General features: G+C 38.2%; 1 non-coding gene across 1 annotated transcript in view; it reads right to left on the reverse strand.

Moving 5' to 3' along the window:
• The window catches only part of LOC101687264, an 870167-nt gene that overhangs the window by 633494 nt on the left and 209742 nt on the right, over positions 1-26931 (reverse strand). The window contains exon 2 of the transcript XR_006606666.1: positions 7524-7620. This is a non-coding gene — a transcript (uncharacterized LOC101687264). The remainder of the gene's footprint in view (positions 1-7523; positions 7621-26931) is intronic.

Genomic DNA, 26931 nt, shown 5'->3' on the forward strand with positions numbered 1-26931 from the left:
GAGGAGAAAAGAAAGTGAAAGAAAAAAATACTGCTGAAGGGAAATAAGCTGATTCAGTAATGGAGTTTAATATGGGATATAAAGTGGCAAAATCCTCTTGAAAGTTTTCAAGCTAGTCATTAGCTGCAAAAGCTATTAAAAAAAAAAAATCTTAGAGACTGTGACCAGTGCCAGAGAGGGCTGAGAGTCCTGACACTTCTTTTGAATTCTCAGACAGCAGGGTATTTATCAGCGTTTAGATATACAGATTTAATTATGCTGCAATTACAATTTTACTGTCATTCCTCAAAACTGAGAAGAAACAGGCTCTCCTCTTACTCCTTTCTCAGCGATTGTGTGATACAGCTTGGAGCGACACATGATGACAATACCACAAGTGCCTCCTTGGCATGCACACGATAACGATACTACGCAATTAAATCATCTAATACTGTGTGATAAGCCCAGCCAAGATAAAGTAAGCTCACTAAATCAGAAAGTAAATCTTCAAAATTAGACAAATGCTTTCACATAGAATAGTATAATTACTCTCACGTTCTCAAAAAAGATCTAAACCTCTTATCATATTGCTTTTTACAGTAGGATTCCTTTATTCACTCATTTGATACATATGTCTTAAAACCTCTTATATGCATCAGTGTTTTTAAACTCAGATAAAATAAGTGGCCTATGAATTACGTATTAATTTGTTTAATGAAAAAATTACGGCAAATCAGCAACAGAATAATAGCATTATAAAATACTTGGGTAATATTTATCTTCTAAGGGTTGCTATTCACGTTTGAATTATCCCAAAGGCAAATTATCTAATAACATCAAAAATAAACGCAAAAATGCTTGGAGGTAGGAAGTGATGGAGACCTGGGCATATGTCTCCTTCTACCCTCCCTCAGCAGCTCCGCAGTAAAGCAACCACACTTGGGAGGAGGTCTTCAAATATATTTTTCTTTGAAATAACTTGGAAAACAAACACACACACACACACACACACACACACACACCCTGCACACACACACATTTGAAAGTTGACATCAAACACAAATTTATCATATGTTTATATGCCTCCAGAGCATGTAATTTTGGGGTTATTACATACTTGACACACGCTATAAATATATATTCTTTAAATCTGTAAAACCTTGAGTATATAGCTATTTGAAGCTTCCATCCTTAAGAGGGAATCTGAAAGAAGGTACAGTGGGTTAACAGAAGGCTGATCAAGTGGTAGACAACCTGTAGGTTAGGACAGTAGCACAACATGGATTTTCCACCTGAATGAAATCAGATGTTCCTTCCTTTGTTTTGGGAACCCCTTACTTTGCTTTCCTGGAACTGTCCCTCTGGGGGCTCTCCTTTATTCTTGGATCTTCCCCTGGTTGATTATCTTTGAGATGTTTCCTCCCAGGATGGCCTACCCGGGGAAGTAAGGCCAAGAGCTAGAAGCTTGCCTTTGTTTTGCAAAGTGAAAGAGGAGCATTTGTGAAGGGGAGGTGGGAAGCAGGACTGGCATTCCATACTTGGAATCTCATTTGGACCACTTTTAGGAAAGAGTCCATATGGAAGCTCAAGATTTGGAAGTTGTTTCCTTGCAAAACATCTGAATTTGTATATCATCTCTGCCACCTAAGTTAGAGTATGACTATAACTGAGAAGCAAGCATGAGAAGCAAGGGGAAGAGTGATGAGGGGGTGGGGGCAGAGTACCGACTTGTGGATAGCATTCAATTACAAAAATAGCCAAACCCAGAGAACTCAGCAGCAAGAATGCTGACTGCCCCGGCTAGGACTTCAGAAGTACCTGGGCCTGGGGAAGGGTTCTTGCCCCTCTTCTGCCATTAACTAGCTGTGCCATGATGGAAAACATCATTTAATCTGTCTGAGACTGTCTCCTCATATTTCCACATTCAAATGAAGTAGAATGTCCGTGAAATATTTTTTGATCTTAGCCCCTTCTTCCTCTTCCAATAAAACTGAGCAATCTTCTCTCCAGCTCTCTAACCCCTAAGACTTAAGTTTTATACTATGACACTTAAAAGGTAGTTTGCCTAAGGCTTAAGTTGTATAATGTTACACTTAAAAGATGTTGTGTGTGTGTGTGTGTGTGTGTGTGTGTGTGTGTGAGTTTTGTTTATTTTTTTGTTTGTTTTTACTTATTTTGTTAATCTTCCCTCTCAGAAAGGGAGCAACTGGCTTCTCCTTTCCTTTGCCTGAAACACAATGCATGACACAAGAGCTAAGAAAATGTTTGCCAAGTGAGTTACTAGAGTACAGTCATTATACCTACACTTCAGCAGTTTAGGGGAATTAAATGAGATACAGTATGTAGAGCATGGAGTTGAAAGTACTTGCAAGTATGTTCAAAAACAGAAGCAGCATCAAGGGAGTGATAAAGAGAATTATAAAATACTGGATATTTTAAGTATGAGGCATATACTAAGCATGCACTATGCTAGTCAGAAGGCACACAAACTCTAGTATCAAGGGGCAAGACAGGGGCACCTGAGTGGCTTAGGCAGTTAAAGGTCTGCCTTCAACCCAGGTCATGGTCCCAGGGTCCTGGGATCAAGCCTCACATCTGGCATCGGTCTCCTTGCTCAGCGGGGAACCTGCTTCTCCCTCTGCCCGCAGCTCCCTCTCCTTGTACTTTCACTCCCTCTCTCTCTCACTCTTTCTCTGGAAATAAATAAAATCTTTTAAAAAGGGGTTGGGGGAATGTGTAAACCTGGTGATTCACAGACCTGTACTCCTGGGGCTAATAACACATTATATGTTACTAAAAAAAGAAAGGGGGCAAGATAAAGATCCAAGGGGTCTCAGGCAGGGTCCTTGAGTGTCAAAACAAACAATCCTTGTAGGGAGCATGTAAGGAGCATTCTCTGTAGCAAAACTGTAACTGAATTAATAACTCAAGGCTAGATTATGGAGCTAGAAGAACACTGCATCCATAAGACACAGAGGCATTCTTTGGCTACTAGGAAAGTAACTATAGATTTAAAGTGTTCTTTAAAAAAGATCCAAGGAGACATACTAAATGTGATAAAATAAAATTTAGTTTTGTCCTGCATGCAAATGAGGATAGACGGGAGGAGGTGTTCGGTGAAAGGCAAGGGACGAAAAAGAAAATCTTATAGGTTGTGTGCATTTGGACACTGTTAACTCTGTATCAGAAATCTAGGAAGTCCTCTTCATGTAGTCTGTAGCTAAGTTTTATTTGGGTAGCCTGACGTGTTTTTTAAAAAGTTTACTCCAAATGTTTCTAAGCAGGACCAGGACCTGAAGGTCTGCTCAGGATTCATTATTCTTATGGTCTCACACCTGCCTTCTTCACACTGTGAATGCATGAAAGAGAGATGCCATAGCAAGGAGAGTTTAAAAAGTATCACATTGATGTATAGTCCTAGAAGAGGGTCAACGGAAAGAAAAACAGGGCTGGAGGCAGGTGGTCAGAACAGAATAAAATGGGCGAGGTGAGATGGTTCAAAATCTAGGTACACAATATGTGGCTAACTACAACAGTGTTCTTCATTTAGGGTCCTCTGCTTCTTTTCAGGCTATGATTGACTTTCCAAAGGAGTCACAGTATGCCGGGCATTCAGTGGGTAACACATTTGCAGAAGCACGCATCGATTCCTTAGGACGCATGTCCCACCGTGTATAGTGGCTCAATGGCAATGGCTAAACAAGTGAAGCTTATTTATCTTTCACATCATTCAGTGTCGAAACAATCCTGGACCGTTCCGCTCTATAAATTAAGCCAGGAAGCCCATCTCCTTCTTTGTTGTTCTACCACCTTCAGATAGTGGTCCTGGTCTGTAAGATACAAGATTTCAGCAGAATATCCCATTCCACATTCAATTTCCAAGTTACCAGAGGAAGAAAGAAGATGCATATCCACCCCATAAGGATATGACCAAGAAATAGCAGATACTATAGTACTTCGTATTACATTGGCTAGAACATAGACACAAACAGCCAAACCTAGGTACAAAGGAGACCAGAAACATCATTCATAGGGACATTATATGCCCCCCTATTGAACTGGGAGGGAGGGGGAGTATCTCTCATAGTCATTTGAATGGAGAAAGGATATTCAAACACTCGGCAGAATTAATGAAAATCAACAAGCACATTGGTGAAAAACAACAAGAATTTGCAGAAGATAGGTGACATTTTTTTCAGAGAATTTCTGAGTAGCTTACAGAGCAGATGAAATAAGCCCACTCCGCTGCTGCCTTTCAAAGTCTGACTCAGCAGGTGAGGGTGAATTAAGTGTTAGGAAGCTTACACAAAACAAATGCAGGCTGATTGTTCCCATATGTGCTTATGTTGTTGGCTGCCATAAAACAAAACCTCTCATGACTGAAAAATTGAATTATCCTAGGATTACGAAGCAGCTGTTGTAGTTGCACACTGACATGGTGCCAAGATTGAGACCTGGCCCTATCATTTCCTAACTTCAGAACTTGATGTGACAGTAACTTCTATAACCCTCTTTTTATTATCTGCAGAAGGGAGATATTAACTACTGAGAAGGACCAGAATTAAGATTTGATAAACGAATGCATTATGAAATCCACTGGTTATTAGAAGGTTTCCAGTAAGTATCTGCCAAATCAGAACCCCAGCTGTTATGAACTAAGACAATATTTTATGTATTTAACCCTACATTTTTTAAGCTTTATGTATGTAACCCTTATTTGTTCTATCAACTTATATGTTCATGGAATCCACCCTACTTGCAAATTAAGTGCAAAGAGTCATTTCTTTCTTTCTCTCTCTCTCTCTCTTTTTTTTTTTAATGATTTTATTTATTTATTTGACAGAGACAGAGAGAGAAAAAGAGATCACAAGTAAGCAGAGAGGAAGGCAGACAGAGAGGGAGAAGCAGGCTCCCCGCCAAGCACAGAGCCTGATGTGGGGCTCGATTCCAGGACCCTGGGATCATGACCTGAGCCAAAGGCAGAGGCTTAACCCACTGAGTCGCCCAGGTGCCCTAGAGAATCATTTCTGAAGCTCAACTGTTTCTTAGTTACTGTTGTAACTGTTCCTGAAGTTGTTCAATTTGACCTACAACAATAATACTTCAGAATTAGAATGTGTGAAACTTAAAGCTTCAAGAAAGAAAAATGCTAAGCCTCAGTTAACGGCAAAATGTGGGTGTTAGGACCCAACCCCATCGTGTTCTATGGAAGTAAGATCCTGAAAACAACCTCCTGTTCCTTACTTATTTAATAAGCTCTCCAGGTTATTGTAAACACTTTAGAGCTTGAGAACAAATGGCCTAGAAATGTAAATATGAAAAGGCTTATGAACAAACCTAAGGTAAAAGTCTTGTTTTCCTTGGCCTGATAATTAGTGAATAGAATACTAGTGAATAAACCTACATATCTCACTACCATGTAAGCTCATCAGCGATGTTCCAAGCAGTGGGTGACATACACATATTCTCTGTGATCCTTAAATGTCTGCAGTGTAACTGTTACGATCCCCACATTACGATGGGAATACTGAGGTTAAAAGAGGATAATAACTCACTATCTTAGAGTGAGTAAGACATGAAGCAAATATAGGGTTATTTCAGAGCAAAAGCACAGGGAAATGAGGCCATATGTAACAAAAATACTGTCCCTAAGAAACAACAAAAACCTTTTAACCCCAGTCAAAACTGGATGTAAGGTGAAACTTGGGATTGTTTGTTTGGGAGCTTCCGTCCAAATGCAAAACTCCTGAATGGAGAAGTATGCCACGTAGGAGGGACATGGGCAATTTTGCAGGTGTTTTCAGGATGCAGACTAATCGGAAATAGTTTAAGACTGGCCTACATTCCCTTCCCACGGTGCTGTGGGGGGAGCCTTTGTCTATTTATGCTGGAGACTCTGGCCTCATATCTTCATTGCATTCTTTAATTTCACAGGCTTTTACTGCACCATCAAAAAGTGAAAACACATTGGGACTTGAGGATGGCTGAAGGCTGCTTCTCAGAAGCTCACATTGAAAATTGGCTCCCCCGCCCCCCGCCCCCCCCATTTCACAACACAGAGTTAAAATGTAATCTTCAACTGCAGGCATGGTATCTGCTCCCACTGAAATGCTGCTGATTATTACCAATAGAGAAGCAAGACTCAGGAAGCAAGAAGGCCACACAGAGAATGCTTTATAGCCTCCCAGGGTGTCAGTCACTGTTGAATAACCCAAGCAAATCTGACTCACAGGAACACAGTGCTTAACTGGTTTGCAATCACCAGAGGAAATGTGTTTGAAAATGTTCAGGTAGGATAGTTAGGTCAACTAAGTCTAATGGTTCTTTTGAGCCTCTAGAACACAAGAGCATGCATTCTGCCATTGATAAGTGAATGCATTTAATTGTACTGGAATTCTTAAGTTTTCAATCAGCAATCTGCAACTGCCCCCAAATAAATGCCTTCTACACAAATAAAATACGCTTGAGCCTAAATTAACGTAATGTTGAATGGAGAGAATATTTCAGGTAAACGTTCCTTTAATTACAAATCTTTATGCATAGGTCTTTGATAAGGCTTCTATTTATTGAATATACATCCTGTGCCAGGTAGAATTGTAGGTGCTTTCCGTATATCATGTCTTATTTCCATGGACTCTTACAACAACCTCATGATAGAAGTAAAAAATGGGGAAATGAGACTCAAGTTATTCAAGTGGTAGGCCAGTTAGGTATAAAGAAAGAATTAGTACTAGTTCCATTAAACTATGTCATCAGCCACAACAGGGTATTTGTATAGGGGAAGCCTGCCACAAATTCTCATTTTACAGCAAAGGTGAATGGGAAAATTACAGCACACATTTTCCTGTGTCAGTTTTTCTGTAACTTTCAATTTCTTTGAAACACCATCATCGATATAACTACTCAACAACTTACAGAAATCTTTCACTTTTCAAGAGTAGTAAAAATATAAAGGAAATTCCGTCACCTCGGTTTTCTGACGGAAGGCAATTACAACTCTTTCTTAAATTACATTTTAAAACTTGAAGGTCTTTTCCTCAACCTACATTACTTCTTTGGCTCCTCACCTAACAGAGGCTAGGGGCAGCATGGCAGGAGAAAGTAACTCTTGTGCCATTTACTAGCAGCATGACCTGGAACAAGGTTTTACTTTTTCTGTACTTCCATCTTCCACATCTGTACTATGAGGGCAATAGTACCTATTCCTGGGGCTGTCGTGTTGACATATTGACTAATGTAAATACAGCATGTTTACAAAGTGAGAAATTAATAATAACAAATTTGAGTTTCATATTGTATCCCATTCCTCTAAGGAGCCAGAGAAGGATTATTGCATGCAAAATAATACAAAAAAAAAAAAAAAGAGAGAGAGAGAGAGAGGAGTTGTTTTTGAATCTCAAACTTGTGCACTAGGGTAATAAACCTTCATCATTTTTTTTCATAATTTTTTATTTACACATCACACACACACACACACACACACACAAGCACATTCCTCATCACATTCTCCAAAGGCCAACAAATTAAGAATCACTGCATCTTACCAGAACATGAAGCGATTTCAGCATGGATTTTCCAAATTCATTTGGGATACTTCACATATGAGACTTCTACATCTTGAAACCATCTCCAACAGATTCCCTAAGTGAAATGAAACAAAAACTCTTGGGAACATAGAAGAAAATTTAACTCCTTCCAACAGTACTCATTTCAAATTCCTCATGTTAGTTTCCATCCGACTGCTTTTGCTCTGATTCTCAAAACACACACACACACACACACACACACACACACACCCCACATAGTATTTCCAGACCGCAGAGCCACAATCCCACCTGATGTACCCATCCCTGTTGACACTATTGCTTGTATTTTCAGATAATGAATTTCATTTTATTTGTTTTTGTAAGTCAATGGTCACATTAAAATAGATACTAGAAAATAATAATAAGGGTATAAGACAATTTCCATATCAAATGAGCGTTTTCTGTCATCTGTTTCAAAATCAATGATCTAATTATCAGTATACAGTAGGTAGATGAAAGAGAGTCTGAGAGCCAACAAGTTGTAGCAAGTATGTCAGAGAAAGAAAAATAAATAGAATATTAGACCTTTTTTTTCTTAGGATGCTTGTAGCTGTCCTTCTACATAAAACCATCATATGATTTTTTTTTAAAGATTTTATTTATTTATTTGTAAGAGAGAGAGAGTGAGAGTGAGCACAGGCGGACAGAGTGGAAGGCAGAGTCAGAGGGAGAAGCAGGCTCCCTGCGGAGCAAGGAGTCCGATGTGGGACTCGATCCCAGGACGCTGGGATCATGACCTGAGCCGAAGGCAGCTGCTTAACCAACTGAGCCACCCAGGCGTCCCCATAATATGATTTTTAAACATATTTATTCATTGCCTTTAATCACTTTAATTATTATGAAAAATATATAATTTCATGTATATAATCATTACGTATATATTCATATACTAGCCTTGACTATTTTGCAAACTGAAATCTCATTCATAAATTTCCCAGGTATGCTCTATTGCAAAAATTTAGCAGTTTTAATGGTTGTTATTCTTAGCTTTATCTCTCACTCTCTCTCTTTCTGTCTCTCTTTCTCTCACACACACACACCTTAGAAGTCAAATTTATTGCAAAAAATTACACTGCAATCACATAGAATACAATAAAATCACATTTATTCATCAGCCCAACTCTATCCCTTTAATAGCTATGTTGGTTTCATTACAATAGAACCCTCCACAAAAAAGTTAAATAAAATCTTGGTTATGCAAATCACACTAACGAAAACACTAAAAACCTGATTGTGTGAAACATCTCAAGCTTAAGGAGGCATGTCAGGATGATCAATTTTAAATTAGTCACTTTAGAACACATTCTGTTGCTTCACTCTCCTGGCGGCTTCCCGGATTTCTATTTCTGCAAAAACAGTAATTACAATTGTACTGGATGGCACAAGTGAGTCTCTCTTCCCAAAAACTAGATATGAAAATGAGTCCGCTGGGTTCACCAAACAATATTGACATCTCAAGTCCTCTTAATAGGTTCACTTCAGGTACATATTTTAAACAAAGAGGGCTGCTCCAATTTCCCCCTCAATAGTCCAGGCAAGAGTTCTGTCTGTTTTAAGCTACTATCTTCTAGCCCCCAAACCAGCTTCTGTATTCTGCACTGAGATTTGGGGGCTCAGTCTCTGCACACCACATTTCTCCTTTGCCAGCTGACTTCCTCTTGGGTTCTATAATAGTGGGCATTGGAGGGAGATTGAGGGGTAGGAGAAAGGGGAAAAGGGACTTACTCCTTCATGTTCATTGGCTGTCAGTATTGTCTTGGGAATCATCCTTTTACTGTGTTAGCAGAAATCAGTTTCTGTCTACAGACTTTTGGGCCCTTCCAGAACCAGTTCATTCTGTCATCTCAGAGGCATCAGCACTGGGCTGCTAGCACTCCCTCCTGAGAATTCTTGAGCTTGAGCTGCCTACAGCTCTCCCCTAGAGCTCTTCAGATCCCAACATTGGCTCCTAAGCCCCACCCACAAGGGTGGCCCTTAGAATTGCAGGGTTCCTCTCCCAGGCTCCTCATAACCTGATTCTTCCTTTGATTTCCCAATCCCTAAGGAGCTGCTTCCTGTAGGCACATCTCTGTATAACCTCAGGGCCTCCTTTTGCCTCTTCCTGTTCTCCAACAGCTATCTAAACTATTCTTTATTATTTTTTTCTTTGTTAAAAACAACAGGTATTGGAGTGCCTGGGTGGCTCAGTCCCTTAAGCTTCTGCCTCTTGATTTTGGCTCAGGTCATGATCTTATGACAGCGAGAAAGGGAATACAAGTATGGGGAGTGAGAGAGGGAGAAGCAGAGCAGGCTGTCCAATGAGCAGGAAGCTTAATGGGGCCAGGGTGGGGGAGGGGGGATCATGACCTGAGCCAAAGGCAGAAGCTTAATGGCTGAGCCAACCAGGCACCCCTGCAGGTCCAGGTTTAAACACAGTAAAGATCCACTTTTGCATTTAAATACAAAACTAAAAAACAACTAATATCTAAATCTTAATACCGCTGCTGCAAAATACAAGGAAAGACACAACACTATATTCATTGTAAGTGAAAATTAAATCAATAGGTCTAAAAATTGAAATGACCCTCTGTCACTATCTGTGTGTCAATATTCTGGTTCACATGGAACAAGATGAACGAGTGGGAAGTGGTAATGCAATCAGGTCTCAGAGCATTCAATGACAAGACAATGGGAATTCTGGATTGCTCTTCTCCACTATGGAAACAAAAGGGGTTTTTGGCATCAGGTACCCACGGAGGCAACATAAGCTGTATGGGGCTATAGGTAACATTGGGTGAAGAGGGAGAAGAGGTGCTGGGAGCCAGAAAGGGTTGCCAGGACCCGCTGTGATGATATCAAATAGGAAGATGAACTGTCCATGTGTTCCTGCCAGGTCTGGTGAGTTTTTCATACTTTCAGACGGGACTCTGACTTTTATTCAAGTAAAAGGGCAAGCTTTTGTCTTGACAGTGGCACCGTTTCTTTATCTGTAAAATGAAGGAGTGGAATCATGATGGTATTTCCCCAAACTATTGGGCATGATGATTGTGTACCAGAGGATACTAAAGCAAGTTATGTAGTCATGTAGTTAGATTTGGGAAATGCTATACATTTCGTGCCCTTTTTTTTTTTTTTAGATTCGCAGTCCCCTTTACACAGTAACAGTTGCAGGGATCCAACTATAATTTTTTTTTAATGTTTAACTAAATTGTTTGGCCACAGAGGGCCCCCCCCTTTATTTTGCTCGCACTGCCATCTCTTAATGATAATAGCATTACCTTGGAAAACAGTTTAGGAAATGCTGAACTTGGTGTTCTCTAAAACCCCTTATGACTCCAGGATTCTGTAATTCCAAGTAGAAGAACTGTTTAATATAGTACGCCCAAGTGGCAGCATAGGGAATTGTCCCCTAAAATAGCCCTCGCTGCTTCGGTTTCCCAGGTTTCCCAGGGGTTTGGCGTAAGCATATTCAGGAGCAAGATGGTTGAGAGCCATGGAGAATAGCCTGCGACTCAGATCCTGGATGTACTAAGCATCCCATTAAAATATAGCATGTGTGTGTGAAGCATTCCCTAAGAGGTACTGTTTACTTACCAGCACTTCATTTTTAGGTCAATGAGCACAAGGGGATATTTTCTTTTGGAAAGATTAGAAAAGTAAAGGAAGATCATAAGAATTAGCTATCCAGCCACCACCCCCCCCCAATGCAATGCCAAACTGTAACATAAAAACTTATGCAAGTGAAATTTGGCAGAATTAGGGAGCTTTACCTTGGAGGAGAACCAGAATGAAAATAGTGTGCCTGAAGTAAACATTAATGTTTTATTTTACGGATGTGTTTCTCCTTTTAGCATGGCATTCTCTAGATTCTCCTAAACTTGATGATTCTTGTTTGACTATCATCTGTCTTTTATAGGTGAGGCTTCACAATTCCAGGTGGTGGTAATAAAGCCCATACTTGTAGATCTCCCAATATCCCCAATCTGTACAATATAAAAATCTGAATTTATACAAGTTCAGTGGCTTCCATTTTCAGGGTGGGAAGCATTTCTTCACATTTTTGGTATTTTGATTGTTTATATCCCTTTATATGGAAAAAGAAAAACAAACCAGAACCATCATAAAAGAGGTAGATCTGGGGAGATCAAATTTACCTAGATTTTAAAATTTACTGGAAAATGCATTCATAGATTACTCTATCCTAGAATTTCCACTTACTACTGTAAACTCAATTTCACCAACTTTAATAGACATAAGATGATAATGACAATTTATTAGCACTTTTTATGTTCTAGATAATGTACTAAGTTCTTTGCTTACAGCACCTTATTGCCCATAATAAGCCTATGAGGTTGGTGCTGTTATCATGTTCATTTTATCAACGGAAAAAGCAAAATTTAGAATAGTTACATACATTTTCTCAGAGTCACTGTGCTTTCCAGTGGCAAATCTTATCATCCAATCTAGGTTTGTCTGATTCCAAAGTTTAAATTCTTTTTTTTCTTAAGATTTTATTTATTTATTTATTTATTTATTTATTTGACTGAGAGAAATCACAAGTAGGCAGAGCAGCAGGCAGACAGAGAAGGGATAGCAGGGAGCAGAGAGCCTGATGTGGGGTTCAATATCAGGACCCTGAGATCATGACCTGAGCCAAAGGCAGAGGCTTCACCCACTGAGCCACTCAGGCATCCCCAAAGTTTAAATTCTTAATGATATTCCTCCATTAATTAAAATAAATAAGGAAATAGTTAATAAATAAGGCAATACTTTATTAAAAATAAAATAAAGAAAAAAGACCATAGACTAAAGACTGTGTCATCTGAACCTGTGTGAACTCTCTGCATTTAATTTGGGTTGGATTCTGAAAAACACAGCTGTTTCTAAGCATTGTCATGGGATCAACCTCCGGGAGTAGAATGCAAAGCTAAGAAAAATCCAAAGATACTGTTTAATGGTGACCCTACAATAAAGAACCAAGCTGTAATTAGGAACAAAACCATCTATCCAGAAGATTCAGGCAAGAAGACAAAAATGAGTTCAGACAATGGGAGTAAAGGAGATACAGTGATAGCAAAGTAGGTCTGAAACGGCAGCAGGGATATCCTAGAAAGACACTGCATACTGAAAAAGAAGTATAGGTAATTTTTTTTTTAATTTTTTAATTTTTTTTTTTTTAAATAGAATGCCTATTCCTTCTCTTGTGTGAGGGGAATTTTTTAAAAACACCAGGTTGGATTTGACGAGACACACAGACCTCTAGGAATTGGCATCTCCCTTACTATTCAGTACAGTGAGTCTCCCTTATTATACGGTCTATGCTTTAATCCTCAGGGAGTTTGAACTGCTAGGAGATGTACTACAAAAGATAAGAGAGGGTGAAAGAAGAGGGGAAAGTGGAGGGAAGGGGAAGGGAGAAGAGAGCAGGAGAGAGCAGAGAGGTTGGCTACAGCAACTACATCTAAGTGAGGGAAAACTCAACCAATGAGGACGTCAAGACCAGAGATAATGGAAGGATGAGCTCAGAACTACCAACAAGCAAAGGGAAAGAGCAGGGACTGGTACATGGGACAAGGTTCAGTGGAATCATTTGGAGAATCTTGTCGTGGAGACTTAGGGTTTTTACTACCTAAGTCCCATTACTTTTGTAGTTGCCCATTGCCCTATTTGCATGCTGTTGTGCATCAGCCCCTTTTGGAGTCTCAAGTCATCAAGGTTTGCTGAGTCAGTTTGTTACACAGGTTTGGGGAATCGCTGGAAAGGAAATGAGAAACAAACCCATGAGACTGGGAGGTAGAGAAGGTACTGAAAGAGAAAAACAGAGAAGCAGTCCCAACATTAGAAGACAGGAAGAAGAAAAGAAGAAAAGCTCCTTCTGGAAAACTATCATATTTTACTGTCACTGGAGGCCACTAAGGTGGATGAAAGATCTGGAAAAGAAATGGGCTGAGGTGAAAAACAAACAAAACAAAACAAAACACAGAGATCAGAAGTGAGGTTGGATACCATTAAAGTAACTTGAGTACAGTGGATAGATGGGCAGGGAGATACAGGTAAGTTAAAGAGTGGAAATGAGAACAAAATAAAAGGGAAAAAGAGACATACAGTTGTAGAACCAAGGGGGCAAAAATGCCTCAAAAGACAAAGAATTAAATCCCTCACCATTTGTATTCTCTCATTTTTCCAACTTTCCCTTCTTTTTCTGTCTCTTTCACACACACACACACACACACACAACACTGAATTCCAAGATTCAGCTTATTATAGTTCTCACCATTTTTTAAAAATTTTATTTATTTATTTGAGAGAGAGAGAAATCCCAAGTAGGCAGAGAGACAGGCAGAGAGAGAGGGGGAAGCAGGGTCCCCACTGTGAGCAGAGAGCCCGATGCGGGGCTCAATCCCAGGATCCTGAGATCATGACCTGAGCTGAAGGCAGAGGCTTTAACTCACTGAGCCACCCAGGTGGCCCAGTTCTTACCATTTTCTATGAATATATATATATATACACACACAGACACACACACCCATACACCCACATATATATGGCTAATTTGTCTACTAGTCCGCTTCTGTCTAATTTTGGAAAGTAATAGGGTTCCCTGACTATTTACAAATGGCTACTGCTTTATGGCAATAATCAAAGCCTGGAAGATAGTATAAATGTCATCTAGATGTAGTAAAGAAAAAAAGACATTTTGGATGCTAGAACTCAGACTTTTGATATGTACCAAACCCAAAAAGCTGCAACTATGTAATGGTAATAACCAAGTGGGTAAATATGGTGTACATATCAAAGGCAATACAAAATATGTTCCTCCTAGGATGCTTTCAAGGCTAGATTTTGAGTTCATGACAATTGAATTTTAAGTCTTTAATAATGATGTTAAGATAGCATAAATAAATTTGATTTTTTAAAATACTCAAAATACAGAAATATTCTTTTTAGAGCCAAAAAAGGACCCAGAAATTCTATGCTACAGAATCTACCCTTGATCTGTGCAAAAATCTGACTAAAGTCATATTTATTTTCAAGCACAAAATAAATAAAAGATTAGAAACAACCTTAATATTCATCAATAGAGGATTGGTTAAAAATGAATCATGGTACAATGACCCCTAAGAAAATTATATTATTTAAAGTGTGTGTGTGTGTGGTATATAGAAAAAGTATAGAAATATCCAAAATGTCAACTGTGATCATTTGTGAGTATAGGAAAAATATGTAATTATCATTTAAAAAACATTTGATTTTTCCTCCCTGGGGCATATGTTACATTTAGAACTTATAAATATAAGTTACTTGTGGGGCGCCTGGGTGGGTCAGTGGGTTAAAGCCTCTGCCTTCAGCTCACGTCATGATCTCAGGGTCCTGGGATGAAGCCCCTCATAGGGCTCTCTGCTCAGCAGGGAGCCTGCTTCCCTCTTTCTCTCTGCCTGTCTCTCTGCCTACTTGTGATCTTTCTCTCTCTGTCAAATAAATAAAATCTTTAAAATCAATCAATCAATCAATAAATAAGTTACATGAATACAACTTCTAAGTTGCATACTTGAAAACATTTTTATGTAAAATAATGATGGCTGAATTACCAAAATAGCTCATTCATTCATTCATTCATTCACTTAACACACCTTTATGTAATATTCACTACATGTCCGTCACACACCTCCGGTGTATAGAGATGGAGGAAACAACATATCTGTCTTTAAGGAAAGTCATATGATCAAGAAAAGGGAGAAAAATCATGTTCACTTGGATCTCTTGGCTAGGAAGCATTTCAATGCTGCTAATAGTACAAACCCAGCTATAATGTATGCTATCAGTTTGGCATAATTGGGGTAGGCACAATTCTCTAAATGGCAATACCACCTAACAACCATACCATCCCCAGCAGGAGTCCAGTCCATGGCCAGAATGGAACCGAGCACTACGACCGACGCATGTAAGTTTATTTTCCGTTCTCATTTTTTCATCCTGGAAGATAGGCCCTAGCTTTGCAGCTCCCTGCAGCCAAATCAGGACTCTTGAGGCACACCCCTGCCTCGGCATACTCTTGTGATTTCCATATGAGGAATATATCTGGTTCAGGATTCCATAGCTAGGGAGTACCTACAAAATAATCCATCAAAGATAGCACAGGATTGTATTTTGCATGTTTACTAAAAAGGGATTAAATGAATGAAAGGAATCATCCATATTCTTTCCTCTGGCCTCGGGAAAGGACAGGACGTGCACTTCAACTACAATTTATAATCTTAGAACCTCCTCCAACCTTAGTGATGCGATTTATCATCTCAGTGCTAAATGTAGCCCAGAAAGAGAAAATGAGCCTTCTGTAATGAAAAGTCTGAAAGTTGGGGCTATAAACAACTGCGTAGAGAGATCTGGGCTGCATTTACACAGACTCGAGCCATCGTTCAAGGTGAAGAAATCAATGACAGCCCAAAAATCAGCCCTGAACCTCAGGAGATGCCTTGTTCTCTGTGCTCCGTGTTTCTACATAGTGTCTCATCCCTGATCAAGTTCCCTCCCCAGGGAGTGCTAATGGCCTAATGGCCACAGAAGTCTGTTTTGTTCTCTAAATGAGCAGGATCAAAGTGTGCTTGCTCTGTGGAAAACTCAACACTACTTCTGACTTCCTCCAAGGGCTGCTCTGGCTCTAAGGTACCTTTGATGAGGCTTCAGAGCTTCTCTTCCGAGCTCTTCAAAATACTTAACAGGCTTTAAGAAAATATGAAGTTCATGTCGGAGAAAAGACGTTCATCTTGTTCCCAGGATTAGAGGGCACAACCTATACGAACTGAACACAATACTCGGGGTGCAGGGAGAGCAATTTGTATAATTATTGTTTTGTAAAATGTCAATTGCCTAAAAATATTAGCCAATATTTAAAAGGCACTAAGCCCAATCCTATGCATTTTACCTTCATTAAAACATTCAGTCCTAATGGCACACTCAGTAAGTTAGTATTATTGCTGGTCTCCGGTTCTTGAAAAGGAATTTAAAACTAAATAATCTATACAAAGTCATACACATAGCAAATTTCCAAGTCTCCATGCTCCCTTATTCTGATCAAGGATTTATTTTTGAACCAAACTTAGCTAAGTTTGCCTTTTGCCTTTTGCCTAAGTTTGCCATTTTGCCTTTATTTTTTACAGTGTTCTGAAATTATAAAAACCAGGAAAAATGAACATACCTAACTTTTTTTTTTTCTTAGTGCAAATACCCAGTCAGGTCATTTGTTTCCAGTTTTTCATTCATATATACTTGGACAGAAATAATCATGAACACATGAATTTTCCAATATCTTACAATGAAAAGTTTCAAGCACAGAGAAATGTTAAAGACTTTTACTGTAAGTCCCCGCATATCAAAAAGTAGATTTCACCGTTGATGTTTTACTCTATTTCATTTATCCTATATATATTGATATGTTGCGTACAATTTTATATCCTTGTCCAATTTTTTTTTGTATTTCATTATAAACATTTTTATTGTTGTATCACATTTTAAATGTCTTCCAGGCGGTCTTAACATTCCGTAATGTGGCCCATTCTCTTTATCTTTGTGTCTTATCTTACTTGAATCCTAAACACAACTATTTACTTCCTTTAAAGAGATTTACACCCACTTTTTGCCCTGCTAAAGTCTGTTCCTGGAATTTTACTCAATTGAAATCCTAGCGCTGTTCTAGACATATAAAGATGACTCACAAACGCCTGTAGATATAATGACCTTGACCTGGCTGACAGGATTTCAGCAAGACTATAATGGATAATTACTCTTATAGGATGTTATTCTAATCTTTTCAGTAATGAGTCAGGATTATACTAAACACTACCTAAGAATCAACAAATCCTATTTACTATAAATATAAAAGGTTTAGATTTATGATAAAAATCCCTACGCAGTATTTCAGGTAATTAAAACCCTGAAGTCTTTAAAAGCAAAGGCCAGTCTTCTCACCCCTTACCTGCTTCTACACCTCCAATATGGGGAATATCAGGGATTCCGAAATTGGAAAGGAAAGTAGGTGCTACTAACCCAATGTCCTAATGCACACAGAAATCCTTTCTAGAGCCTGTGTATTTAACTGATGATTAAATGTGATCCAAAACACATTTGAAGGATTCCTAGGAACATTAACATTCCTATCTTCTATTCATTCAGCAAATTTATTCAGCAGCTACTCTGCACGGATACTCCACCAGGTGCCAGAGATTGAAAGATAAATAAATTCTTACAAGGGGCTTTCAGAGTGAAGGAATATGAGTGACATAAAATCCAGTTCAGAAATCATAGGAAAGTGCACTGTGCCGGTATAGGGGCACGGAGAGGGGCAGTGCATCTGTGAATGACAGAGAAAATATGCCAAGGAAACCTTCTTATAATGTGTGAGCTCAACCTTAAAGTGTAAGTAGGAGCTGACTAAGGAAAAAGGTATGGGGAGACTTTTCCAGAGCAGGAGTTTTAGCAAAAATATTGAGACAAAAAGCATGATGTACATGGAAAACTTTAAGGAATTACTTTTTTCTACCTTGTCTGAGGTAAGAAAGATGTGAAAGGTAAATAGGCAGGGTGAGATCATTTAGAACACTGTAGGCTCTATTTAGGAGGTTGGACTTCATTCTACAGGAACAAGAAACCACTTAGGAGTTTTATGCAATTCTCGTTTTCAGTAGATCACAGCAGAGACAGGGAAACTAGTTAGTTGCAACTGACTATGAGACAGATTTTGGAGGCCTGAACCAAAGTAGTACCAATAGGGATGGATATGAAGAAACAAGGTAGAAAAACAGGTGAGATTTAGTTTTAGTGTGATTCCCCAGGTTTAGTACCTTAGGGGGAAAAAAAAAAAAAAAAGACAAATTTAGTTTGAGGTAAATGGAGTAGAGATGCTATGAACTACAAATATGGAGTAGTCTGGGAGAGGGGCAGGAAACAACTGGAAAGAAGGAAATATTTCCAGTGCAGTTTTGGGACTTTCATTTCCTACCAACAGTGATATCTCAGCTGAGCTCCCTACTTACGATCAATGCCATGGTCTGGATATATGCATTCTCCCAAATTTCATATGTTGAAATCTTGACCCCAAAGATGCTGATATCAACATGTCATCCTTGAGGATGTGATAAGCTCCTTAGAGTAGAGCCTTCATGAATGGGATTAGCACCCTTTTAAAAAGAGACCCTCCTCCCCCAGCCCTGAGCTTCCTAGTTTCTTCCACCATGTCTGGAAGTGAGAAGATGGCTATCAAGGAGGAAGTAGGCTCCCACCAGACACCAAATCTGCTGCCACTAGGATTGGGCCTTCCAGCCTCCAAAACTATGAAAAATAAATTTCTTCTCTTTGTAAGTCAGCCAGTTTGTGGCATTTTATTACAGCAGATGAAATGGATTAAGATAATCAAGAACACAAAATGCAAAAATGAAGGGTAAGAGAGATAAATCATCTCTCTTTTGGAGCTATATATCACCATGTTGTGCAACAAATATGTTAAAGAGTAAAAAAGGCATGAGTTTCAACCTAACAATAAGAAAGTAGATTTCAGGGGTGCTTGGGGGGCTCAGTGGGTTAAAGCCTCTGCCTTTGACTCAGGTCATGATCTCAGGGTCCTGGGATGGAGCCCCGAGTCTGGCTTCTCTGCTCAGCGGGAAGTCTGCTTCCTCTTCTCTCTCTGCCTGCTTCTCTGCCTACTTGTGATCTCTGTCTGTCAAATGAATAAATAAAATCTTACAAAAAAAAAAAGAAAGTAGATTTCAGATTTTATTAATTAAATCAATATTACCTACAGAAATTCAGGAGTTGACAATATTTCTTTGCCTCAGTAAGTGATAAGTGGTAATAATTTACATAAAAATATGACCTGAATATTTTTATACAAATCAAAGTGTTCAAATCAGAACATTCAAATCAATTAATGAGAATAGGAATCTCTCTTGACCTCTTCCTTTTCAAGGAAACAAACTAATACCAGGATTTTATTTCAAGAAAATATCAAAAAGAAAAAGCAAATTCCAAAATATTCTCAGGCATAAGGTAACATTTATTTCAATCTCCTACATACTTAAATCACTGGACAATGAGGATTCATGTTCAGAATCATCATTTTGTGTCATTGCAAGTTTTGTAATGAGATGACTTGGTCATTACTACTACATTATCCTTCCTAAGAAAAGTCATAAATGTGCATTACAAAAGGCTTACTCAATGAGGATCAAAACAATAGGTTTTCCTGCTTAACCTATAGTTAACTGAACTAATTAATGAAAACAACCTATACACCATTTTCTTTTATCACCTGGGATCCCTTGTTTGATTTATAATGCCCTAAAATATCTTTAATGTTTATAAAATGTCTTTACAAAGTAGAAATAATGATGACCTTCCTCAAATCAAAGACGCTGTAAAAGAGAAAAAAATTCCATAAATAAACATAAATATAAATAAGTATATCCATTTGGCAGAGTAATTATGCTAAATTGTCTTCATCAAGGTTACATGGCAGAAATTTAAGTATAAATTTCTTTAGAGAGGTTATCCTTGTGAGGTAAAACTTGAAAGCTCTCACAGCCGATTGGAGTGACTCAAGCTTTATCCCACTTGTGCATCTGTTGGAGCTCAAGCCCACAGCCCTATAGATTTAGATAATCTCTGGATGGATGGAAACCCCCTTTCAGCCTCTATTGCAAAGTTTGGCTGGAAGAAGTTGATCGCTAACGCCCTGTAAGCTTATTGATATAAAAGTTGAGATTAAAGGTTATTTCCTCTCAAGCTTCTGCTAAACGTCCTTATGCTGTGAAATCAAGAGGTCAAATAAAATGACTAGAGCACTGAAAACAAGGTTTAGGAAAAAAGCATAAGTAAGGTTAAAAAGTAGCATAAGAATCAAGGTTCCTTTTCCTTCAAAAGACATAAACAAAAGGTTAGATGATGATATTTAATCAAGGCTGTTCTTATTCCTTGCAAGCAGACTCTTCCCCAAATGCTTCATTGTTCTAATATGATCCACATATCAACCTTGTCAAGAAGGCAAAGATATTTTTTTCCTCAGATAACACAAGGTTGGAGTCAAGACTAGCATTTTTATGAGTACCTACCATGTGCTGATTACATAGTAATTTTCACAATTACTATGTGAAGTACATAGTATCATACCTACTTTATAAATGAACTAATGCAAGGAGGTACCAAGTGACTTGGAAACTAAAATTGCTTAGTATGTAGTAGAGTTAGGATTTAAAAATCTAAGTATCATCACTGGCAGTACCGAGAGAAAGAGAGAGAGAGAGGGAGATTAACTTCCAGTATACCATATTGTTTCCCACAAAAGAGTTTAATATATTCCATGAAGGTACTAAGGAATCCTTAGGGTGAACTGTTTTCAATGTTAAGAAGAATTCTTAAAATACGAGTCGAAAGAAGAAACTAAAAACAAATAGATGATATTGTTTCACCCTTTATCTAGAGAGAGACACACTTGTAACTGTATCCACTTACTGACTCATTAAATCGAGTTCTCCCTTAACCATAAGGAATATTGCAAATAACATATATTGAAAGTTGAGAATGTGCCACGTACATGTTACCAGCATTAGTCTTCAAGATTTTACCCATTTTACAAAATGAAAAATGGGGCTCAGATAGTACTTCATCCATGATCACACAGCCTGTATTCTGGGAGACTGGAGTATGTCTCCAATGCCAGCCACCTTACAGTGTAAGTCTTCTATTATATGACACTCCCCCACACCCCAAGCCAGGTCTTGTTCCCACTTGCCTTGTGTGAACCTGCTTTGAGAATTCACTGCCCTGATTCCGCACTCCAAGTTGAGAGCTTAGCCTAATTCTTATACCTAATACGGTTCCCAAATAATTAGTTTTTGACTGACTTAGGAAAATGGCATGAACTGGAGTCTAAAGAAATTAGCTAAAGGAATACTGGAAGGAAAATCAGTATTGCAGAATAGAAACTATTCCACCACTAGGCCAAAAACCAGTTCCTAGGGGACTAAAGAAAATGAGAAAACTGAAGAGGAGGAAAGATCCTCGTTTCATTTCTGGAAGTAAAATGTGAGAACAATAAAACCAAGTGTGACCTGGAGCATTCCTCTACATTTCAGTCACCTTTCCTTCAGAGAGAGAAGCCACCTGCATGGCTTGGTCATGTTATTACTGTTTAATTCCTGACTTCTCGCTGCCCCTATCATCCAGTTATGCTTTATCTCCTTCTATTCCCCTTGGCAACAAGACTGACTGTTAGTCTGAGTTACCGTGGAGATCTAAGAGAAAAAGCTTATAATCCATGGGCACAGCTTGTGGGACAGGGTAAGCATTTATTTCTGATAGACTTGATGGGAACAGGTGTTTCCATATCACTCAAAGTGTAAGATGTGTGACATACAATCTGTTTCTTCTTTACCTTTTTAGTCAAGAGAAAGAGAGATTAGAGAGAATGTAGGCAACTTCTTGATCTTTTTCCAATAAAGTTTTAGTAAGAAAGTGTTATCACATCCTTGTAATTATTTTAAATAAACCTGCTTTGCTTTATGCAAATATTGCATGTGATTAATAAAATCACATTCACCAAATCGAACAATGAATTCAATTCTCCGATCTGCACTTCTCTGACAACCCAAAATATTATATTGGGTATATATCAGTCGTACTTTTATCTAAATATTACAATAGCACTTCTCTGACAACCCAAAATATTATATTGGGTATATATCAGTCGTACTTTTATCTAAATATTACAATAGATCACTAAAATCAGTAAGAAGTTATAAAATTAGAAACAAATTTGCTACAGTTAATTAGATTAGCCCCATATAACAGAGTGGCCATTAATACACAATTGTTAAGTGGCTGATTGAATAAAAAGAATCTTCTAGACTTCTAGAAAACAGACATGCTGAATTTTTGCTCTAGTTGACCATGAAGATACCCCCTTTTAAATATTGGCATGAGTGGGATGCCTTTCCTTTTCCTTTGTTACGAAGTCTGGATCCCCTTTCATTCTGTTATACTGAACTAGGTGATGAAAAAACACTGTCGCTCTAAGTAACTTCAAGGGCTGGATGTCAAACAGGGCTTCTTCAAGTGTCTCTTATTAAACTGGAAATCTCATCACTAATGAGATTAATGTTTGCTTATCTATCTTACCTACAATATTTGAAGTTTCTTGAAGTTAAAAATAATGTTTGTACTTCCACAAGAGTAAATGGCATATAATAGGCATGTAATATAGGGCTTTTGGATGAACTGAACCTCTTGTTCAAGAAAAAATTCAGGGAACAGATTAGATCTCAGAAGTCCTTTTTAGGCATTTAACTTCATGACCTTATGATTATAATTACTTACATTTTCAATATAGGGAATGCATACATTACCCTTATGTTTCTTGATAATTCTATTAATTTTGAATTATACAGCACAGTTTTAGAAAAGCTGATGATACCTTGAAAAAAAAAAAACTGGACATGGCAATCAACTATTATTATCGAACCAGAATAAGCTGTAAACCTATGAGTAGCAATATTTTCCTGTAGATATGTTTTCCCAAGAGAAAACAAGTAATGCTTGTCAGAAGTTAGAAATGGAAGAGAATGTGGCAGCACAGATATATAGACATATATTTCTATATATATAGATATATATATAAATGCATTCCTTCATTCTATCAAGAGTTATATACATATTTTATTCATCAGTGAATGAAGAGAAAAATACCTGCCTTTGGGGAGATTACATTTTAGTGGAGAAACAGAAATAAGTAATAATAAGCATAACTAAGAAATTATTGGTACATTAGAAGATCGACACCATGGTAAAAATAATAGAGCAGATTGGGGCATATTAGAAGTCCTATGAGAAATGTCACAGTCATCAATGTATATCTCATTGAGAAGTTGACTTTTGAGCAAAATCTTTAAAGGAAAAAGTCATCTGAGAAAAACATTCCACGCAAAATTAACAGCAAGTGAAAAGACCTGAGGCAGGCCCTGTGCCCAGTGCAGGCAGCTGGGGCTGAAGTAGAGTCAGCAAGAGGAATAAAAGTAGGAGAAAATGTCTGAAAGGTAATAGAAGAGCATAGGTCTTTGGCTTTTGACCTGAGAGAAATGGTGAACCAATGCATGGCTTTGAGGGGACTTGAAATTTAACAAGATTACTCTGACTGCTTGAGAAAAGACTGTGAGGAGGCAAAGGTAGAAGCAAAGAGACCAGTCAGGAGGCTGGTGTGATAATCCAGGTGAGAACTAGGGTGGGGTGGAAGTTTAGCAGAAGTGTGAGCAATGGTTGGCTTTGGATATGTCTTCAGAGAAGAACTAGAAGGATTTGCTAATGAACTGATATACGTATGAAGAAAAAAAGAAAATTCAAAAATGAGTCTGAGGATTTTGAGCTGGAGCCGTCAAGAGTGGAACTGCCATTACATGACATGAAGTAGACAATTAAGTAAAGTGGATTTTTTTCTTTTTTTTTTTTCCCTTCTCTTTCTCTCTTTCTTTCTGAAACTTTTAAGATCACGTTTGGATGCAATGAGTTTGGAATGTCTACTGGACATTTTAGTAGGCAGTTGAATTTAGAAATGTGGAGTTCAAGGAGAACTTCGAGCTAGAGATATACATACAGCTGTCCTTTGAATAATCGGTTCGAATGATGCGGATCAATTTATAAGTGGAATTTTTTTTAATAAATGCAGTAGAGTACTGTAAATGAATTTTCTCTTCCTTCTGATTTTCTTAATATTGTTTTTCTTTTCTCTACCTTCATTGTAAGAATATAGTATATAATATAATAACATACAAAGTAAGTGTTAAAGGACTGTTTATGTTATTGGTAAGGCTTCTAGTCACCAGTAGGCTATTAGTAGTTAAGTTTTGGGGGAGTCCAAAGTTACATGCAGGAGCGACTGGGAGGCTTTGTCCTTAAAGGGCTGCTTTTGTATGATCTTGGGGTCCTGGACTTGAGCCCCAGTGTGGGGGTGTGGTAAGGCTCCTGGCTCAGCCTTCTTCTCCCTCTCCCACTCCCCCCTGCTTGTGTTCCCTCCCAGTCTCTCTCTCTGTCAAATAAATAAATAATTTTTTTTTTTTAAGTTACATGAAAATTTTCAACTGTGCAGGGGTCAATACCCATAGCTCCCATGTTGTTCAAGAATCAACATATGGGTTATCAGCATGTACTGAAGATTTCTTACAATGAGATGTGATGAGCTCACTGAGGAAATCAGTGTAGGTGAGAAGAGAAGAGAAGGGAAGAAGAAGAAGGGAAAGGAAAAGAGAAATCCTAGTACTAAGCCTGAGGACTCATCAGTGTCAGTCGGTCCAGGGGAGAAGAAGAGGAAAGAAAGGAAATTAAAAGAAATAGCCCTTGAGACTGGTCACAGCAGGGTCTGGAGTCCTATAATCCAAGCGAATAAAGAGCTTCTAGAACAAGGAAGCCAACTCATTGGCCATTGTGAGACTTACTTTCATTTGAGAACTTTAAATCACTCCAAGCCCACACAGACTGTACAATTTCACAGGAGAATCATTGGGGTATATAACCTTTGCTACTGGCAATACCCAGTTCATGAAACATTCTTCTCCAAAGTGAAAACCTGTCAGTTTAGTCAGACATGTAGACTGGGTAGGTTAAAAAGAAACAAACAGACAAACAAAAAATTAAGTCCTTAGGTTCCATTATCAGTATATTAAAAACATAGTTGCTTCATAATGTACTAAAAATGCAACAGTAATCATATTTATATAACCTATCTGCTGTATATAACCTATCGGCTGTATATAAACTATTTTAGGGGAAAAAAATCATGTGTAATCTTAATTTGGGAAAGTAGTAGCATCTTGTCCCTAGGATTTTTCAGATGATTAAAATAAGCACACTAAAAATCTTGTAGGAAGTCAGGGGCATGAAAGGAACATACAATTTCAGCCTACAAAGAAGATGCAATATAATATAGCCATAATAACACTAACGAGTAAAACAAAAATAATTACATTTTATTGAGCACCTGTTAGTACATTTGTGTGATCTCCTATTCAGGTATTCATCTGCAAAGTTCTTAGGTATTATTATCTCACTTTTAAAAATGAGAAAACTCTGATTCAGATATTGCATGAAATTTCCATTTACCCTGTAGGCAGTAAGTAACAGTGGGTCCAAATTCTTTTCCAGTGGACTAGGGGTCAGAATTTCTTGGGTTGTATTTTTTTGCTTTACAGTGATGACCTGGTACCCTTAAGAAATCACTTGGAATATCTGGGCTTTAGTTCTTCAACTGTAAACATAGGGATTCTATCACCTTGAGGTGGGTATAGGAAATTCAATGCACAGAAAAGGGCTGCTCTAATTTCTGGGGAAGGACTGAAGAAGAGTCATAACAAGGTGGAAGGTGTAGGGGTGAAGCTGAATAAGGTTGGGCCTAACATACTGGCTTCTCAGCCACTGCTGCAGTTTACAACCAAAGAAGATAAAGAAAATCCCAGGAGAACTGGGGTGGGGGGAGTCTACAGCCTCCAAGCTAATAGAAAGATAATGACCTTAATTAATATATTTGACCCTAATTTATATTTTAAGGATTAAATTTACACTGATCTCTGAACCTCAAGTAATGAGTCAAGATAATAATCGCAAAATAAATTCAGGAGTCATAGGGAATTGCCAGGATAACCGTGGCATAAGCTAAACTTTGAATTTCAGGAGAAAGAGCTGCTAGAGTTAAAAATTCTGCCTTGAGGACTGATTCTTGCCAGTGCCCTGTGCTACCTGCTCTGTGGCATATGGTTATGAAATGGCACTGCCTCCCACATGCAAAAGTAGAGACAGTTCTGTTATTCAAAATTATCATCAATATTCAATCCGCTGGGTTCATCTACAACCTATGGTTTCATTGTACAGAATTGCAACAAACGTTAATACTCTATCAGTCAATGGCTTCAATATTTTCTCATCTACTTATGGACCCCAAGATTAAGCCCTTGCTTAGATTAGCCAAAACTGTCATCCTAGAACTCCACTATCTTATAGATTACACAAACTGATAATTGACAACAGAAAATGTCCCAGAAATTTCAAAGGTATTCACCATAAGCTTGTTAATAATCTACTGTCAGCAATAGGGATATGACATGACAGATGACTGATACCATTTCCCTGGTCATATATAAATTAAGTAACTAAGTCTTCAGCACTCACCATATCATTTATGGGACATTTTGGGGGACTGCTTTTTATTGGGCTCAGCCTGAGTTAACTTAATTTTTCAATTGTCTTTTTTCCAGTTTCTTAGGAATTGTCAAACCAGGAAATAAGTGCAAATGTTCTCCCATCATTTACTTCTGTACTATGATTCTCCACTGACAAGTCCTAATGCATTTGTCAGAGG

The sequence above is a fragment of the Mustela putorius genome, unplaced genomic scaffold, assembly GCF_011764305.1.
Source record: "Mustela putorius furo isolate JIRA1106 unplaced genomic scaffold, ASM1176430v1.1 tig00000421_pilon_pilon_pilon, whole genome shotgun sequence".
NCBI lineage: Eukaryota > Metazoa > Chordata > Mammalia > Carnivora > Mustelidae > Mustela > Mustela putorius.